Source organism: Lissotriton vulgaris, chromosome 12 (assembly GCF_964263255.1).
Source record: "Lissotriton vulgaris chromosome 12, aLisVul1.2, whole genome shotgun sequence".
In the NCBI taxonomy this organism is placed as follows: domain Eukaryota; kingdom Metazoa; phylum Chordata; class Amphibia; order Caudata; family Salamandridae; genus Lissotriton; species Lissotriton vulgaris.
This window is the reverse complement of record NC_141700.1, coordinates 625,139,464-625,160,971: the sequence shown is the minus strand read 5'-3', so window position 1 is coordinate 625,160,971 and position 21,508 is coordinate 625,139,464. Positions and strand designations below refer to the sequence as shown.

Sequence of the window (21,508 nt, the reverse complement as noted above, 5' to 3'; positions counted from 1 at the left end):
TTGGTCAGTTCCTTCTTTGTGGGTTTGGCCAATCCACGTACTTATTTGCTGTCAGCCAAGCCTGTCACATCTTTAATGCAATGACTCTATTTATTCTCAGACCTGGTCTGAAACTTTGCTGCCTTCTCTTTCTTTTGAGGAGGCTCCTCCTGCTCACCAGATTCTGAGATCCAAAAGATAAGTCTAGCTTTCCCATTAAATCCTTATTCTGATATCCACATTCTACACCAAATGGCTGCAGACTTTTTCACATTGCATGCCTTCGAAGTAAAGTTAGGAGCTCCTGAGTAGAAATAAAGAATACAAAATGGTAACATAAAAGACTAGAAGCGTTCAGTTCTTTACAAATAAATACAAATACAAAATAAGGATTTTTTTTTTACAATAGTGGTAATTTAGAATAGCAAAATCCAAATCATATCAGATTCATTCTTTATACCTTTATTTCTATGAACGAGTGACTTTTTGAAATGATCGATACAAGGTTGTCACCCCATTAATAAAGGAGATAATCTCACAATGCTTTAAAAAGGCTACATTACTTTAAAAATCAACAACAATAGAATGAGTGAATTTAAAATGCATGCAGTTCAGTTATAAAAACGTTTTGTTTTATTCCTTCTTTTCTTTTCATAGTTTTAAGAAAAAGTGATTTCAAGAATCCTATTGTTTGCATAGAACCGTGGAAGGGATTCAGTAGAGCATAGACGGGCTGCGGGACCACAAAGGGTTGGTGGGGGAAGGGGGGTGAGAAGTTAGCTGCTGTATTTCAACCACCCCTCGGTAAGATGGTTTCTTCTGATGCACTCCTTGTCTGCACGTTTATACATCTAGTCACGTGCTGCACTGAAGCTTTGTTAGTAGACTCAATGCAAGGGACTTCGAAACTCCCCTGGGCCCTTGTGCTTTTTTGCCATTGTTGATCAAAGGACTCGATACTTCGGTTGAGCTGTGAAAGAAGGATGCTCTTGTCATCCGTGGCACCTGTTGGCATGGGGCCTGTTCAATGCGAGGGCTCGCACTTTGTATCTGTTGAGGGCCCGTTTGTAGTAGGAGGGGTCGCTCGTGTAACCCGAGCACACGTCTTTTCATTCACTCGGGATTTCCGCCATCACCACAAATTTTTAATCCTCCTACTGCTCTGTTGAATGCACAGTTCTCTCAAGCACGTGTTCTTTCTTTGCCAGCCAGCCAGCGTTGACCCAGACAACCTTACTATATTTCCAAGAGTGCAGTGAAAATCTGCACCGTTGGTGTATGCTAGTTTGACTTTTCAAAAACAGCGCAAAACACACATTCCTGCACGGGTTCTCTTTTACTGAGCTAATAGATGCCTGGATTTCAATGCCGCATAAGTGTCTTATTTCGACAGAGGCTTACGTGGTCTTGAACCACAACCAGCTAGAACATGAATTCACCTAATAAGCATATCATTCTCGAAAGTTCTTGTGCTGTTTATTGTTCTTTTCAGAAAACGAAATTGCAGTTTTCGTCCGATTGGCAACACATTGCCTCTTATGGCATTAAAGGAGCGGTTTAATTTGGTTCTGAAAGCTTATCACACTACTGTTTAAAAATACAGATTCATGTAAACTTGCAGTTATTTTAAAATGAGAGAACTTCAGCTACCTGGCAGCTAATCCTATGACAGGTCAAAACACCACCATTAGAAATGGGTTTATGAAGTCCAGTGAATTAGTATAAATCAATTTTGGTCAACTTATCGCCAAGAAATCAATGTGGTGCATACATGAGGATTGAATATAGGGGTGGGCCGTGGGCGGAATATTCTGTTCCGCCAGTATTATTGGTGGAATTTTGACTCCTCCATGTTACTTTTGTAATGCGAAGTTCCAGCCAAATTCCGCTAATCACTGCTTGGCAGAATTTATTTTGGCGCACTGCACCAGAAAGGCAAGTTAGCGAACAAGATTTAGTGTCCTTTAGCACAATTTCCGGTCGTTAGGAAAACATCCAGGAACATTCCTCTAACGCCGGTGGTTGCGACCATTCATAGTCAGAAGGCTGTTGCACAAGTAGAAAACCTATTCAATGGGCAGCAAAATGAACTCTTGTAGCTGCGCCCTCTGGTGCACTGCATGGTGTCGTTCGTGCTGATTTTTCAGTGCTCAATGTGCCACTGCCACTAAATCACAGTGCGAGCAGTTCAGTTCAGATTGCTTTATTCGATTTTTGTTTAAAATCATAAAAGCGTACAGTTAAAAATACAATCATGATTAAAAAAACATACATGTGAAGGCACAAATTATCTGCGGATTAAAAGTTAAAAACATTTGCTCACCCTGTGAATATAACTATCTTAGTAATAACATACTTTACAGGATTCGTGTTAACAGTTCTTCCAGTACATCAGAAAGAAAGTTGATAGGGGTTGCAGTACTTAAGACTATTATGCGGTAAATCAAATCTGTTAAGCGTGGGGATACTACAGCAATACGGTAAGCAAACTCCTCTACCCAGCCTGGTATTAATCCTGTAGATCCCAGGTAGATATGGGGCCATCACCTTCTTTGGGTGGCCAAGTTTGGAGGTATGGAACAATGTCTACTCCTAAATCTTATTAGTACCAAGTCACCAGTGATGTCTTTTGGGAGGGGACCTAGCCAGCCCACTCTCCTCACGCTCATAATCCTGCCGTCAAGATCATGGGGCAGAGGTCTATTTTTTGATAGCCAAAACTTGACCTTATTTAACAAGTCATGTTGTCTCTCTAATTTTCCCTGTTTGAGTTGCGGGACTCCAGAGAGGACGCACACAAATGGAGCGGCGTCTGGAGGTAGATGAATTCGAGAAACCCTGTTGCGCTCTACTCTGGGAACAATATTGTGCGCTATAGTGGGTTTAAGAGGGGCTTTAGGAACATTTGAGGGCAAAGAAGTGGGAACTAGTACTTGGGTTTGGGCAACTTTGTATTGTGTGGTTAGTTTAGGCGCATTAGGGGGAGCAGTTGACAAGGGATGATTAGATATTTTAGCATGGGTAGAAGGTAATAAATTAAATTTGATTGTTTCCTCAATCCCTGTCAGTCTATCCTCCAAGGTGTTAATTTTGTCAATCAGGGGGTATATAATAGATATGATCAGTTGTTCGATCATAGACAATAAAGCCATCTGGGAAGAGGGTGCTAGGTCGTCTAATTTTTTAGCCGCCTCTGGAGTTGGGGGGGAATTGGTAGGGGGCAAAGTTGGACTTGGGGACCCATTTTGTAGTTTTTGTATTTTAGATTGACTCCCATTATATTTATCCCCATCATGCTTCCTTTTGGCAGATGTAGCCCGAACGGGTACTATACTTTGGGTATTGGCTTTTGTAAAAATGGAAAAGGGTTCCAGCACACTCTCGTTAGGAGCTAACGGGTTAATGTTATTTGGCGGGGAGGGTAATCCTGCTGGGGCATACCTGGTCTTACACAGACTATTTAATTCCTCCAACAATGAGAGGCTACATGCTGTACTGGTTATTTGTGGAGAGGATTGATTACTAGTTGGGCTGTCTATAAGCTGGTCGGAATTATTTTTATCAACATCTCTACGCGTAGGTAAAAATTTACTATTTGTGTGCTTGTCTTGCATCCTGGGGCAAGAATCCGACCAAAGGGCTATTTTAGTGACAACCCCATTGCGGGTCATAGTATGGCTTGGATGTAATAAAATTACTGAAGTTTATTAAGCAAGTACTACTGTCCAGTACAAAAAGTCAATCAGTAGTTTTACCTCCTCTTGAAAAGCCAAGGGGCGTGGCCCGTCCCGTCCTCCTCAGGCCTCTGAGGGCCACAGAGGGCCCGCGTGCGAGCCCATGACGCGAGGGCTGTACTCCTTTTTCTATCCCCTCCGGGAGCGGAAGTAGCAGCAGAGGAGTCTGGGGAATGTAGTTTCCCCACCCCACGGCGGCAGCTATCCTGTAGTTCAGCGGCGGCGGGGGGAAACACCAAGGATCCCAAAATGTCCTGTGGGCAGCAGTGAGCAGGTAGGGGTGATTCTCCCCCCAAAACGAGTATTCTTCCCCCCAAAACGAGTGTTCAGAGGAGCGCCCACTCCACCAGGGCTGTCCTCCTTTTTCTATCCCCTCCGGGCGCGGAAGTAGCAGCAGAGCAGTCTGGGGGATGTAGTTTCCCCACCCCACGGCGGCCGCTATCCTGTAGTTCAGCGGCGGCGGGGGGGAAACACCAAGGATCCCAAAATGTCCTGTGGGCAGCAGTGAGCAGGTAGGGGTGATTCTCCCCCCAAAACGAGTATTCTTCCCCCCAAAACGAGTGTTCAGAGGAGCGCTAGGCGTCTGGAGGTGCGTTAAAGGCCGGGCTCTCCCGACAGAGAGCGGAAAACGCCAGACGATGTCTGCGGGCGCCGCCGCATGGGTTGCTGGGTAGCCGAGTCCTCCGCTCGGCAACCGCTGAAGATTACACACGCAGCAGCGGGAGGACTCGGGGTGCAGGCAGGGCGAGTCCGATGGTGAAAGTGAGCAACTCGGTAAAACTGCGCTAGGAAATGCCCCCTATGTCTGTTTCTGACGTGCCTATATCCGCCCGTTGGCAGAATAACACAGCGGTATTGGCCTTTTACCTCATTATTCCAAAAAGCATAACAACATTCGGTAAAAAAGAAAGCTAATAACAGCTATACGTACTATAAATGGTGATAACTCTTAGTGCATTTATTTGAAGAAGAAAAAAAACACTCAAATAGGTATGTTTCAATGCTGGAAGATTTAAACATATAAATATTTACTGTTCTTTACATTTCATAATTCATGTATACCCCACACTGTCTCATTATTTTATCTTCATAATTTTTCCACAAATTTGTATACATGGTATCCCTCTTTACTAGTTAGCACTGTGTACGTTTTACAGGTATAGTTGAAGAGGTGATGGCGAATATGTGCTTCATTTAGTCTTGGTTTGTTTTAAATTATTTGCACAGAGAAGGCCTCCAGTCGGGTTTCTCTTAGCGGATCCATCCCAGACACTGACCATGCCCTCGACCTTGCTCATGGTACACCCCAAGTTCAACATTGATGTGTGCTCCGACTCCTTATACGTTACCAAATGCCGCACCACTTTCCAGCGCTGGAGGAGGAACCCATTGTCCTTTTGGATTCGGAAGAGAATCCCCTGTGACCTTGATCAAAGTAGTGTGCACATCGACCTCGTCCACAACCTCGTGCTGAGTCTGAGATGCTTCAGCTACACCACAGATTTTCAGACTCAAAGCTATATGATGATTCGCTATGGTCATGAGAAAGGCAGAAGAAGTTCCTGATCGCAATCTACCCTCAGCGGAGGTTAAAATAAACCTGCATACAGTGGTCCATTGCATTTTATGAGGCCCTCACAGACATCCTTTTTGGCATCTGGGCGAAGCCACATTCTTGCCCTCCTTTTATCAGACAAATGGCCGGACAACATTGGCCAGCTTTAGGGGACAACACCCAACACTAGGGACATAGTGGTCCAGACTGTCACCAATTGGCTAATCCCAAATGAGTTTCTGACATCCCCATGAGACAGTCTAAACATATAGATGCATTAGGAAACGGATGTGCTTCTCTTCCAGCCTTGTCTTAAGGTTTTTAAATTCGAGTTGTCTCTTGGGGTGTTACTTCCACGTGTTATGGGACATGATGAGCGATATCTTGCCTACATTTACAGCTAACCTTCGTGCCAAACTCCAACAAATAATCAAGGATGGTCTAAAAGCGGCAAAGTTTGTGATCCAGTCATGACAGGACACTACTGTCTGGGTTTGATATTTAGTACTAGAAACTGGTCATGGAGGTGCAATTTGTGAGCACCTGTGTCTTTGGACTTGGCATTAGAGCACTTCAAGAAAAGCAAGGCAACAGCACGCTCTCTCGGCCTTACACTGCCCGTGCAGCAGTTCCCCCTAGAATATTGCCCCTTTCAAGGCTTTGGAGCACTGTCCCCTGGTTGGAGGTCTGATAAGTTATTACCTCAATGGCTGAAAAAGTATCAGACAGATGGGTGCTTCAAATTGTCCAGTATGCTCATGCTCTGCCCTTCCTGTCCACCCCTCCGAAAATGCCACCTACACCACATTAGTTTCCAGAGGACCACTTATCTAGTCACCGAAAAGAAGTTCATGCTCTCTTGGAGAAGAGAGCTATAGAAAGTTGCTGCATAAGAGGTCGTGACTGGTTGCTGTTCCAGCTACGTTCTTGTGCAGAAGGAGGGTGAAGGACTGTGTCCTATTCTAGACATATACCCTCCAAACGTCTTCTACAGCAAGGACAAGTTCAAGCTGCTTGCTCTGGCCCAAGTTCTGTCTGCCCTGGGTCCAGGCAACTGGGCGGTGGCATTGGATTTGCAGAATGCCTTTTTTTTCATCCCTCTCCTGCAATCCCACTGACACTACCTGCAGTTTGAGGTAGGCCACAAACACGTTCATATCTTTATTCCCCATCCCCCCCCACCCCACCCCCCTTGACCTCACGAGTACACCTCTGGTGTTCACGGAAATAATGGTGGTGGCTGCAACACATCTGTAGAGGTTGAAAATATTAGTCTTCCCGAACTTCAACTACTCATTGGTTTTAGCGGGTTTGCTTCAAACAGTCGTGAACCACCTCCAGACGATGGCTGACCTGTTGGCATCCTTACGGTTTTTCAGCAACCTGCTGAAGTCACACCTGACTCTTTCACAGAGGCTCCTTTTCATTGGGGCCATCCTGGGCACAGTGCTGCTTCTAGATTTCCCTCAACCTCAATGAGTCTCTGATATTCGGGCTGTGATACTGATGTTTCACCCCTTCTCCTCGGTCTCAGTGAAAATGTTTCTGAGGCTTCTTGGCAACCTACATCTTGCTAGTAGACCATGCTGGATGGCTATTTTGGGCTCTGCAGAGAGTTCTTAAGTCTCAGTGGGCTTAGTATCAAAGGAACCCACTCAGATTCCATCTGATGTCAAAGCATACTGCAAATGATCTGCAGTGGTGTTTGCTGGACCGGCGTCTGACCCCTCTTCCTGCATCTCCCATAGCCAACAGTCAAGACTGATGCATCGTTGCTTGGTTGGGAAGGCCATCTGGGTTAGGTGGAGATCAGAGGACCCTGCTCTCTGGCGGAAAGCCACCTTCCCATGAACCTGTATGGGATGTGTGTAAATCGCTTGCCATTAAAGGCGTTTCCCCTATCAGTCAAGGGGGAACAGGTGCACGTTCTTACAAACAACACCTTGGCTAGGAGGTCCTTAAATAAGCAGGGCAAGGATAAGCTACACATGGCAGGATGTTTAAACACCAGGACGGACATTGACTATTGGTACACAAATGGCAGCTACACTCAGAGGTGGCACATGGCATCTTCCATTAATAGAAAGAAACGTAGCTCTATCTTTTCGCCTCTGTTGAGAATGTGTTGTGTCCAAAGTTTTGAACGTTCGATTTCCCAGGCCAATTCTTCATCGGAGATGCCTTTCAGTTGGGGTAGTGCTTAGGTCTCCTGTACGCCTTCCCACCTCTACCTCTCCTGCCCAAAGTTCTGAAAAAGATCAGGAATGGCTCTGCCCAAAAAATTCTAGCAGCTATGGATTGGTCCAGTAAAAGGGTTTCCATCGCCGGAGGAAGGCATGGTCCTGCACCTGTACAACTTACACCTCCATGCTTGGAGATTCAGCAGCAACAGTTAACTTCCTTTGAACTTCCTCCCTGGTGGCAAGGCACTCCTCCATCAAAACCAGCTTGGTGGTACCCTGGGAGAAGTTTGTTGGGTGGTGTTCTTCTAGGCATATTCAGCCCCTGCAAGCTAAGTTATCTGCTGACCTTCTTTTCTTCCTTTCATTAGCCCAGTAAGGCCTTGCTCAGGCCACAATTAAAGTTTGTGTCCGCCTTATTAAATGTTAGTTTTTTTTTACAGTTACTTCATCAATCATCTTTGTTAAAATGACTTATGTGTTTTTTAAAGAACTGACCCAGGTTTGAGCTGAAACCTTTTGTGGTGTGCCAATGGGAGACACAGTTATCCTTATCTTCCTAGACCTCTCCCCCTTTTTCAACACTGTATTCCACCCTTTCGTCATCAGACACTTACAAGGGATTAGAGTCCAAGGGCATGCCTTCCGTTGGGTCTTTCCTTCCTGAGTGAATGAGCCAAGTCAGTCTACCTGCCCCCTACAGGTCGGAACCCCGTGATCTCATTTGTGGAGTGCCGCAAGTATCCTCTCTGATCCTGACCCTCTTCAACCCATGTATGATCCTTGTTTCTAGAATTATCTGCTTCCACAACATCGATTTCTTCTTCTAAGCCAATTACACCCAGCTGATCCTCTCCCTCTTGGACAAGTCCCAGAACAAATTCACTGCCTGTATTACCGAAATTGCCGACTGGATGAAGACCAACTGCCTCAAAGTTATAACTGAGAAGACAGAGGTGAAAATCTTTGGAGAGGACGCATCGTCATGGGGCTCCGCCTGGTGTCCAGCTAAGCTTGGACACGCCCCCACCCATACCTTCCATGCCAGGAGCCTCTGGGTCATCGACAGCAAGCTCAACGTGACTGCCCAAGTCAGTGCTGTGACAGGTTCATGCTTCCTCACCCTGAAAATGCTGAGGAAAATCTTCAAATGTCACCTGAACAGCACATGCAAAACAATCACCCTCACCATCATCAGTATCAGGAACACTCTGGGCGCCGGGATCAGTAAACCGCTCACCAGACCATTACAAACCAACCAGAACTTGGCTGCAAGAATCATACTTAACTTCCCACACCACACACACGCAATACACACACCAACACAGTTCAAACTCCTCACACACAGACACCTACAAAACACTGCACAACACAGGGCCAGTCTAACTCAACGCACTACAAATCCGCACAACATAACGTTCTCACATTTCTGATATGCGCTGTTTTTGAGCCAATGCGTAGTTGCCTACCAAGTTTGCTAACCCTGAAGACAGTGTTTGTCCTAACAATCACATCATCTTGTCACATGACTGAGCCATAAGCATTTTCTGTCTAGCTTTCATACACCACCTTCTTTCTGGACATGCTAGGTTTATGGATTAAGGAATAAGGCACCGTTCCTCCCGACATTTGTCATGCTTTTCCACATCGTGCAGTCTATCACTCTGTTGGCATTCTTTGCCCCATCTCATCTACCCAAGGAGGAAGAAAGGCTCGCTAAGACACTTGTAAAGCTCTGAGCTTCTACATAGTTTGTAACAGGGACCGTCGGGCGGACAAACAGCTGTTCATTGGGTTCTATGAGACAAGGAAAGGTAGGGCAGTGTAGAACCAGACCATCTCTAGATGGATTATACTTTGTATACATTTTATCTGCTATATATTGGTCATTTCCCAGAGCCAACGCATCCACCACTGCACTGTTAGCATAGAGTGCTGATCTTGGTCATCTGCCAGGCTGCTACACAGGTGTTAAAACACACATTTCCAAAGAACTACTGCTTGGATAGCCAGGCCTGGACAGAGGGGTGTTTTGTCAGTTTAGTCCCGCAGGGTTTTCATGTCAGAGCCATTCCAAAGACCCATCACCTGTGTAAGTACTGCTATGGTATCTGTTCATAAGGTGAGGAATCTGCTGTTGGAAGTATACATCAGAAGAGGAGGTTACTTACCTTTGGTGACGCTCTTTCTGGTGGACACTTGATGTAACCGCAGATTGCTCACTGACCCACCCTCAACCCTGTTCTGTGAAATGGTCTCCTTGGTCCATACTACAAAGATTACAACGAGAGATCTGCACACTGGCCGACTCTGATTCCCATGGTCTCCATGACCAAAGGCGAAGACAGATTTCAGAAACTGGTGTTGACATACAGAAGTGGCGGTTATGTTGTGCCCCGACGTTACTTCTGGGGCAAGACCTATTCTACATGGAGCCACCCGATGCCACATGTACCAGTGCACAAGGTCATTGTTAAAAAAAAGAAATACGGATACAGTCTTGTGCCATTCACAGCGTGAGGAATCTGCGATTAGAGTATCCACCAGAAAGAGCGTTACTGAAGGTAAGTAACTGAGATCATAGGCTAGTCATGATCTTGCTATTTAGTATTACGTTGCTGTTTGCATGAAACATTTGCTTTGCTTCAAGAATGATTTTGTACGGTTCCTACCAATTCAGTAAGACTGTGCGTTTGGGCAACATAAACATCAAAACCTTGGGGGATTGAGTCCATTCATACCATTGGAATATGTTGACTTAGTTCCTGGCTAGCTCACAGTGCGCTATCTGGACCGCTGAACCTTACAAGGTACCGGATGGTGTCTGTAACCTCAGACCATGATGACCATGATCCTCCCCCCCACCCCCACCCCCCAAGGAAATTGTGGAACCAGATCTACTCTTTCATTGTTAACCCAGGCACTTCCAAGGGTAGACACAAGAAATACACTTCAAACATTTATTGAAGCAATTGGATTCTTGTGTAAAATACGTGTGCAACAAATATAAGTAGAATAAAACAGAGCATAGTAACCAGCATTATGAGGATGGTGAAAAAGAATCGACTCCGGGTAATCTGTGGACGAGAGCGGAGTACCGGGGGCCAATTACTCTGCTTCAGGAGAATACAGCGAAACACACCTTACTGGGGTGAGTTCCCCTACAGTGATACCCCAACTAGTGGGGAGGCCCGACAAGCCCTGTATGAATCTCTCATATAACTGATTTAGACTTACATGACACGCCTGGGGGGGGGGTAGATGAAGGGGGTTGGTTGGAGGGTAGGGGGGATGGGGGCAGTTTGGGAGCCAGGGGTGGCATTTGCTGCAGTTGCTACAGGACCAGCGCCAGCTAGCCGAGTGGTGCACCTTAAACTGCAGCTGATCTGCTATCTTGTGGGTCCAATTTCGCTCTACTTTTGTTACAAGTAACTTGTTCCTCAACTGTATGTTTAGCCGGGGCGAGATGCCATGGCCTATACTCTTTTTTTATCAAACGCAATAAGTCTGTTTAAAAATAAATAAATGAGGATGGTCAAAAAGATAAACTGTTAAACCACTGCGCATTTACATTGATTATATGGATACATATAATTGTCCTCCTACCTAGCGCACCTATCCTAAAAAGCATAGGATGAGTGGGTCTGGCAGCATATGTTGGAGAGGTCTAGCTACTCCCCATTTATCTGCGTATGTGGGTCATCTAGTAGCCTGTCTAGATGTAGAGCAGGCCACCGTCCCTCTCGGGATAGTGATGGAATTCAGCTGAGCTAGAATACAGTCACGGTGCGACTGCAACAATCTATGAAAATGCTCCTCTGTCCAAACAAAGGCTTAGTGCAGTTTATATAATAAAACTGAACCTATTTGTCCTGTGCCTGAGTTCTGGTCCGGTTGTCATGTTCATGTTGATTCTATCACTTGACAGGGCAGGAACATTCAGAAAGCTGAGAAATAAACAGGCATACTTTATTTACACGTTAACTTAAGTAATGGGAAGGAAGAAAAGAAGGTGTCCTAGAAAACTTCTCTTTAGGAACCAGTAGCAGCCGGCACAGGTTGCAGGGCAGGGAGCGAGAGGGGTGGGGGAAGTGGGTGGGCTATGGGGATATTAATAAAAGAAAAAAGTACCTTACCGCCACGTCTCTCCTTCGTCTCTCCTCATGTCTGGAATGGAACAGGAAGGGGCCAGGCTCCCCTGACCAATCACTAAGCTGCAATACAGCATTGTCATTGGTAGGCACTCAGCTTCCCTGACCATTCATAATACTGCAAAGCAGTGTTGTCATTGTTCTGAGCGCCGTGGTTCGGGGCTCAGCCAGGGACTAGGGGCCTGGGCATGTTCCACACGCAGGCTGTAATGCAGCCTGCATGTAGAACATGTGAAGTGCGCATGACTGTTTGGGCTGCCTGAGAAGGCCGGCCAAACAGTCATTGCGCCCTTAGAAGGGTGCTACCACTCCTCCCCAGCCCTGCTCTGTGAGCAGATCATCCCCACCACGTCACGCAAAGCTGGTGCAGTAGGACAAAATAAAATGATAATAACATGAGGTTGTTATCATTTTATTTTTCCTTTCTTTCACTGCTTCAAAGCAGTGGGGCGACGCTCCTCTTCCTTAGCAGAGGAGCCGCCACTGTTAGGAACACCTTAACTTTTAAAGACTTCTTGGACTTAACATGTAAAAACATGATCCACCTTTTTGAAGTTTGCAGAGAGTTTATTTTAATAACACGCATGAGTGTTTTACCTTAGTAGATCAGATTGTATCACTGCATTGAGCGGCATTTATTAGCAGTAAGTTTTCAAACATGCTCTTGGAAACTTTCATGCCACCCCCATTCTGAAAACAATGTTATTACTGAACCAAGAGACAATTCATTTGTCAGGTGCACCTTGTGTGTAGCCTTGATTGTTATATAACTGGAACAATATTACAGTTTATTAAATAAAACACAAGAGAAGGTTTTGTTCCGCACACATCCTGAACTCTTATATTTGAAGAGGCTCTCATATGTGGTAATGAAGAAATAGGAGGCAAAGTGAAATTAACCAATTGCCTAGGATCAAACAATTTTGTTAAGTGGGAAAACCAGGACTGATCCAGGATTTCTGTTTTCACATTTTGTGGTTAAGCCACCAGATGAGTATCTCTTTCCCACTCACATTTTACATTAGAAGTTAATGGTTTCACTTTAATTCTTGATACGTGAGAATAGAGGTTTTGTGGTAGACAGAAGTCACATAAAGGCTCTGTTTGTTATCCACACCATACATCTGCTCCGCGTCTCCCTATGCCCACCTTTCGCCACCACGACTCTTGCCTTGCTGGCATCGTTGTGGCCCTCGGGGATGTCACAGATACTACTTTGCGGCCCCCAGGAAAATGTTTGTGACTACCCATGGCCTAGACAGTAACTAAAGAACTTGGACTGCCTGCACAATTAACATACATCAGTTTGATGCATTGGCAGCCATCAAATCCATCAGGCTCCATACTCTTCTTCCAAGATATATGAGAATGACTTCTTGGGCGCTCTGGGATAGAAATGATGTGCTCGTATCCCAGTATTTTTCATTATAATCCAGATTTCTGTAACTCCGCATGTATCGCATTTGGCATATTACATAAACCAGCAACACCACATACACTCTGCCTCCTTGACAAGACGTGGATTATTGAGATATTGGCGCTTACTTGCCACTTTCCAGCGATACATACTAAAACATAGAGCCTTGAAAAATGTCCTACTTGAACGAAATGCGCTGGTTTGGCTGAGGTTTTCGTTATTTCCTTTGAAATGAGTAACATTAATAAAGAATAGAAAAAAGATGGATTATACATGGAGCAATATTGTCCTTTTTAAACTCGAATCATTATCCTAATGGACACTTGAGATGAGATTCACTATGAAGCATAAAAGTAAATAAACTCCGTTAACTACACTTGCTATAATTAAATGTTGTGAGTGCTTCCCCTATCACAAAAAAATGGGAACATGTCAACTTGTGCATTTGTGCTGCTCCTGCCGCAAGTTACTGAGAAGTTATCCATAACTTTCCAGAAGTTAATAGCGAGATGCGTAGTCTATCCGTGCTTCCATATTAGGTGGTATTTCTTCATAAGAGAACCCTCCCCTTTCTCTACTGCTGATCGCCTCCTCAAGGTAGGAAACACCTGGTAGTGTTCAGGTCTAACTGAAGTCCATATTATGTGTAGTCAACAACCCATCTTATCTTGCAGACAAGCTCACCATCCCTGGTAGCTCTTGGCACCCCGTTGCCAGGCCACCATCAGACCGAGGACTTCAGAAGAGTAAAAATAAGGTAGCAGGCCTAGGAACTAGAATAACATTCCCATATCCACAAGGACTGCCCCAGTTCGGGATCAGGTTAAAAAAGAGTTGAGGACACACATATTTAAAGAAAACAACTTCGCTGTGCATTAACAAGCCGATAACCTGTTACCTTTCCTCTCGCTTGTTGACTGTTTGCCTTTCATCCTGTACAGTCCTCCGCTGTCTTTATGGCTAGGTTTGTGCTTTGTAAATAATACATACATGCATACCACATACATATCCAGTCTAACCGGCAGGTATGCATCTAGGTAGAAGGATTGAGGTGTTGAATCTGGCATGTGCAAGCATCAGGCTCCCTAAACCCCAATCTCTTTCCTCGCAGCAATGTTTCAAAGCCTCACTTGTGACTTTGGGTATTTCATGAGTCTTGAGAAAATGGGGAGTGTGCATAGACTGTCAGTGAGAAGTCATTTTAAACACCACATCCATATGTCACTTGCTCCAGTGCCCCTAAAATAAAGCATGTCCTAGTGAAAGCACCTGTTGGGGGAGGTGGTATAGTATTTTGCCTTATTGGTACTTTGAAGAAGGCAATACAATTATATGCTTGCATACGAGCAAAAAAACTGAAAAAATTGCCATATAAAATAGTGAGTGCTCTTTTGCCACTGCCAGCAGGGTGGATCACGTACCCCTTCAACCCCTTTATAACTTCTTGTTTCATAGGAGCGTCGAAGAATGGCAACACAGTGCGTCAATCAATCAATCAGAATTTGTTAAGCACGACTACTCAACCCATGAGGGTCTCAAAGTGCTTTTAAGAAGGAGACCAGTTCTTTAAAGAAATCTGAAAGGAAAGTACTTAGCAGTGAGAACTTACATATACTGTAAATATTTTCAGGGGTACATTTTCATTTGCATATGATTGATCCCTATCTGCAAGGCCTCGCTGTCACCTTGAAAGGGCTTTGTCCCTGCAGAAATCTCTGGCCTCGCTCATTCCGAGTGAGCCTCACACATTTAGAAGTTGGTGTGAAAATACCCTCACACCTTGCTGATCCTCGTTCGTGATCTGGAGGGCTAGAACCAGAACTCTAGCTGTAATTTTACTCGGACTTCAGTTGGTCCAGAATAGTTCCCGGCAGCTAAACAACCTGCTCAACATTCCCATAGCGGATAATCTGCTTCAAAGATTCGCTATTTAGTTTGGACACCTCCCCATGTGAACCATTCAGTGGGATTCCGCTTTTGTGTCTGTGGATGTGGTTTTTATTATTTTATCAAATTGACCTTTTTTGAGGATTTTTCATCATTATATTGATGTGACTTGCCACGATGTAATTAGTGCTTGTGGTTATCTGACATCACTTCAAGGGATGTTATCGATAGACCAATAAGTTCTCAATCCTGGAGATTTTTAAAGCTTGAGAGCTCTGAATCTGTGAGATGTCTACTGACCTTCTAAGGTCATGGGACAAAGATTGGTCCAACAAATGACGTGATAATTAATACACAAGCACTTTCAATTGAATGTCCAATCGTAACTGTCTTAAATAAAAATGAAATAAATAGTCCTGTGTGGTTGCTGGTGCTTATTAACCCCTTCACTGCGGCGGCTATTCCGCCGCAGTGCTAAGGGGGCGGGGCGGCCGCGCGGCGGGGCCGTGCTGGTGACGGAACCGCTCCGTCACCAGCCGCGGTTGAGCAGTGCTCATGACGGAGCGGTTCCGTCATGGCTCCACCCGCTCAATAGAACGCACCGCGCAGGCGCGAAATCAGCGCCGCGCAGGCGCGGCGGCAGGGCCATGACGGATCCGCTTCGTCATCAGCACAGCGCCACCGCAGCTGATGACGGAGCGGTTCCGTCATCAGCACGGATAGGGTTAATAGGGCCTGTATTTTTTTTTCTGTGTGTACGTAAACCACGGCTGATGTTGGCCACCACCCATGAGATCGCTATTTATTCTTTGTTTAACCCTATAGGATTCAAAAGGCTTTTTGAAAAGTGTTTGATGGATGCAGCGTGAATCTTCCCTGGGTGATGCTCTGTCCCTTGATGTGACAAGGATTAGGGTTTTCCGCTGCTTACAGAACTGTCACGGCTACATGCTCCACTTCAAACAGAGCACTCTGTTGGTTTTACCGTTTTGCTAGGGCTGCAGATAATGAACTGCTTCTTTGAGGCAGCATTGGTTTTTGATGTGTTTTTTAAACATACTAGTTAGACACCTTCTTTGAGCTTTTGAAGTTCTCGTCCGGAGGTGAGATTTTGTGTGGAGTAGGGCAGTGTAGGCCACATACCCAAGGGCGTTGTCAAGCCCCTGCTTTAGCAGCTAAAGCGAGGTTGGGGCTTTAATAGGCCCCTTCTGTCGGCAGCTTGGCAGACAAAGCTTAATAGTTCATGCGAAAGGGTGGGAAGGTGAGTGAGTGAGTGAAAGGATGGATGCATGGCTGAATGAATGAAAGGTTGGATGAGAGAAAGAGAGGAAGAATAGGTGAATAGATGGATACATGGATGGACAGATGTATGAAAGGATGGACGGATGAGGAGAGTAAGGATGGAAGGATAAATGAGTGAAAGGATGGATTATAAGTGAGGGTGAATTATGTGTGAAAGGGTAAATGGATAGATGGAAAGAGTGTCTGTATCGACAGGTTGAAATAGGTGTATGAGGTAAAGGTTGGATGGCTGGATAGTTGATGAAAAGATGGATGGATGAGTGAGAGGACAGATCAATGAGTGGAATGGTAAATGGATGGATTGATGAGTGAAAGGATAGATGTGTGTGGATGAGTGAAATAATGGATGGATGAGTGAAAGGGAGGTTAAATGGATGGCTGGATATAAGGGTAGATGGATGGATGAATGAAAGGGTGAAGGGATGGATGAGTGAGTGAAAGGGTGGATGGATGAGATAGGTTGGATGAGTGAACGGCTAAATAGATCGATCAGTGAGTGGAAGGATGGGTTGAAGGGTGGATGGATGAGTGAAAGGTTGGATGGCTGAGTGAAAGTGTGGATTGACGAATGAGTGAAAGAATGGCTGGATGTATGTATGAGTGAAGTGGGGGGATGTGCGAATGGATGGATGATATAAATGGTATATGGATGAATTGATGAAAGCAGAGTGGATAGGTGAAAGGATGGATGACTGAGTTAAAGGGTGGATATATTTGACGGATATGTTTCAAGCTCGATGGATGTTTGGATATGGATTGGTGGATGGATGAATGGAAAGGTGATAGACTGAATGTTGGATGAATGACTGAATAGATGACAGAATGTAAAGGTGTATGTTGGATGAATGACTGAATAGATGACAGAATGTAAAGGTGAAACAGTGATTATCAGCAGGTGGATGGAAGGATGAAAAAATGAATTGATAGATGCTTCGATGGAAGAGACAAGCAAGTTCTTTTGGGTAGGGTTGCACTGACTTGCTTCGCTTGCTTGGTGTCTTTAGAGCTTTGGCTCGAAGTGGGGGGTATTTTAATATTCTGGCTACTCCTTTGCACATACCTTCCGTTTGGGATTTTGGCAGAAGGGCCTGGGTTTTCCCTGCACAGGACTGGAATGTTCTGGAACACGTTCAGCGCAGCACTTTTCAGAAGGCGAGGAAGGACAGCCCTTGCCAAGTCCGCCTCCTCAGCCGCACCTGTGCCGGTGGGCACGAATGTGGCATCGGAGGGCAGGAGGCGCATCCTGTAGGCTGGCTTATTCAAAGCTGATCTAAAGGATGATGAAAGCGGCCCGCCGGTTCTCCCTGCAGACTCGTCATTGTAATAATGCAGCTCCTTTCTTGGGGTGGCTGACTCACAAAGGGTGAACGCCTGCTTCCTAGCAGGAAGGTTCTCTTTAGTTGCGTTACAGTTTTTGTGCAACTCTACGGGAAACCGAGAGGAAAAAGTGGTGAATATGTCCTGTCAGTTTGTGACATTTTTAACCCGTAGCAACCCGTGCTGTTCGACCCCACAAATACTACAGCGCCATTGGCCTGATGGACAAAGCCTCTCAGCTATGTCACGACCTAGCACAAGGCACGTCACTGACCTCCAGACCCCCTTACGTTTCCAGAAGTATACCACACAGGGGCTCTGCTGTGTCACAACCAGACTCCTCACAGAGCTCAGAGTTTATCACACCAGACCCTGCCAACCTTCTGTTACTCACCACCCACAGAAGCAGACCACAACACATCAGTCATCCCCAGAAAATATCTCTGCTCCGCCACCACCAGACTCCGCTGAAGTGACCCGGGGCATATCAGCCCAGACCCTCTGGAACCTGTCCCTGCTGCAGAACCTGGCCAGAACAAATTCACCCACCATATTGGATCTGGCTGCTAAAATGTACCTGTCACTGTACCCCACGAAGTCCGCCACGGCATTTCAGCCCTAGGTTTCTAGCGCAGAGCCACTTTTATCATTTTACCAGTTTTGTTAATTTGCTCAGAACATTCTGATGTGGTACACATTTTAACCAATGGCTGCCATTCGATGTTGGTATATGGCATGTCTCTGTCTGATCCCAGTATATTGCATGCTTCTGTCTTGAAAGAATGCCAGGGATTCAAATTTCGGTGCTTTTGAGGCGACCTTCAGCGTCGGATTGGTAAGAAGGGCATTCGGGCAAAGACCGAGGGGCCGGTGTCCGAGTTCTGCTGTGGGCTGCTTTTTTTTTTAGCAGTCTGGGGGGTCATTTGGACGCTGTGTCTATTGTTCGAATACAGGCTCAGCCAGCGGCCCAGTGGGTGTCTGAGTGGCCTTTCTAGAGGCAGATGGGCGATCATTACCTCTGTTTGGCAACAGGCAGAGGTGTCACTTTCTTTGTCTCGCTGGCCTGCCCATTAATGTGTGCACATACTGAGCGGGGGCAGGGGGCCTGAGTAGAAGTGGCCTCACTTGTTTCACCAGTGTAAACTAACGCATGCATTTTTTTTATCCCCCCTACTAAAGTTTTTTTGTTATAAGATTACGCCAAAGCAGTGAATTGAGAAGTTATTATATGCAAATGTGGGCCGATTTTTGTTTTGGCGTTCCCGGGCCGATTTTCAATCCCAATCCAACCCTGGCGACCTTCATAAGACTATCCTGGATGGCTTGACTCCGGAGCATCCATTGTATTTTGCCCTTCTCTGAGCTTCAATCTGGTTCCTTGAGAAACGACTTTACTGGTAGAAAGCAGTGTTTATCCAAGGTGGGTTTCCTAATGGTAGAGTCAGTCCTCCTTTTAGGTTACAATGCACTCATCAAGGATTCTTGCTCTTTCTACATGCATCATCTGAAGTCGGGTGACTACGTACACTTGTCCATACTGTATCTGTCTCTGATTTCTTTATAACAGCCGACTTATGACACGCCCAGTCACCTATTATAAAGAAATGACATGAGAACTCAACTGTAATAATTTATTACAGTTGAGTTATGATATCGCAATACCTGCTGCAGAGCCAGCAGGTGAGGGAAAAGGCAGGTTACTGTATCTGTCTCTAATTTCTTTATAACAGCCGACTTATGATGCGCCCATTCACCTATTATAAAGAAATGACATGAGAACTCAACTGTAATAATTTATTAAAGTTGAGTTATGATATCACAATGCCTGCTGCAGAACCAGCAGGTGAGGGAAAAGGCAGGTTACTGTAGCTGTCTCTAATTTCTTTATAACAGCCGATTTATGATGCTCCCATTCACCTATAATAAAGAAATGACATGAGAACTCAACTGTAATAATTTATTACAGTTGAGTTATGATATCACAATACCTGCTGTTAGAGCCAGCAGATGAAGGAAAAGGCAGGTTACTGTATCAGTCTCCAATTTCTATATAACAGCCGACTTATGACGCGCCCAGTCACCTATTATAAAGAAATGACATGAGAACTCAACTGTAATAATTTATTACAGTTGAGTTATGATATCACAATACCTGCTGTTAGAGCCAGCAGGTGGAGGAAAAGGTAGGTTAGGTCACGGGGCATATTTAAAGCAGCTGTTCAAATATCAAACATGAAACCTGCCATTTGTTTTTTCTGCTGTTTTCCCTAGCTGTACAGTGACATGCTGAAAGATTTGTATGGCAACATGTTTGTTTTGCACCCTTTAAGCATTCATAGAAAAGTTAGAATGTTTCTACAAAGTTTGAGCTACAGCACCTTTTTTAAACTGCCTTGCATTAGACTGATTCTAATATCTTTGTGCAACAAGTATCTAACAACTTTTTTCATGTGTTAAATTTTGACCCAAAGATTCCATTTTTATTCTTCATGTTTGCAGACATGCTCTCCTATGAAAAAGCTACGCACCATGGTCTTAAGTGGTTGGTGGGGAAAGGTGATAGTATTATCATTTATTGTAAGGAATAAAGTATCCTTGTGCAGTACATGAAAAGGACATTGCAAGACACCTCGAAGTTCCATAACTTTAAAAAGTAACTCAGCCTTCAGCCTTGTTCCTCTATATGATTGTGGAAGTCCTCTGTGACTTGCATTGTGCTTAGAATGTACGTCAGTGAGTACTTTTTCAGATATATAATAGGCGCTGGGTGCGTCACAATTTGTCTTCAATAAAGAAGTCCGAGATGGGTTTTTAGTCATGGATTGCAGAATCCCATGTATTATATTTAAAATTATAGATCGATAACAGTGAATAATAGGGATATTTTTCACAGAGGGGTTATGAGTGACATCAGATATACAACTAGAGCGAAGATCAAGTTTTCTTGATGCTACTCCCGAGGTGAGAGACTTCCCCGTACCTCACTTTTCACCCATATATAATTTCATGCTATGCATGGGCCCCAAAATAATCCGACCCTGCTTTCAGCAGCTACGCAAGGGTTGAGGAATAATACAGACCCATGGACCTGCATGTAAAACAAAAAAAACAACTTTACCTGCCATCCCTATCCAAGACCACCACCACCTTCCCTTCCTTCCTTTCTCCTCCTGTAGCTATGCTGCCTACTTTTAGTCAAATCAGACAAGCAACACTGCACTGGCAGGCTCGCCGAGAGCCCTGTCAGTCTGGCCTGGAAGGCTTTTTATGACTAAGCAACAGTGGGAAACGAGTTTTGCTATCATCTGTTGCTAGATCATAACAGTGAGTTACCAGATTTAGAATCTGGTGTAAAGGGTAGGGGCTTCCTGTAGAAGCCATGCATAGCAAGAAAATGAAGTACAATGCATTATATGGAGATTACGAGCTCCCACACATGCATGATGATAATCCACTGTTCATGAATTCAGGCGAAAACAGAAAACTACTACTACTAACCTGGGGTGGGGAACAGACACAGGCCTATGAGTCTCAGATCATTGTGGACAACACACCCTAGTGAGGATTTCTGGGTGCTATAAAATCTAATCATTCATTTTGAATGGGGACTCTGTAGGAAAAATGTACGAAGTCTTTTTATTCTAGTCCTTGGTCAGCTTCCATCCCATCACCCCTGCTCTTTCCTTATGTGTTGATGTAAACAAAAATAATAGGGAGTGTGTTATGGAAAGCGGTGGCTTTGTTAGCAAGTAGTGGCCCTAGTTGAAGTCAAGCTCCATCTTTGTTTGTGCTGAACTAGAATGCACCTGTGTGCCTCCTCCATGTCTGGAAGGAGTCTAGCGAAAGAAGCACCAAGGACTAGGCATACAATGTGGTGTACACAGTACTTTTACCTATTTTCTGTGCATGATTTCATGTTGAATACCTGTCGCTTAATCATCTATTTGTCTTTCTCAGTGGTTCAATTTCCATTCCTGTTACTCTCT

General features: G+C 44.9%; 1 protein-coding gene across 1 annotated transcript in view; it reads left to right on the top strand.

Moving 5' to 3' along the window:
* Positions 1-21,508, top strand: part of TANGO6 (transport and golgi organization 6 homolog) — a 579,124-nt gene that overhangs the window by 395,606 nt on the left and 162,010 nt on the right. The gene's annotated exons all lie outside the window — the stretch shown is intronic.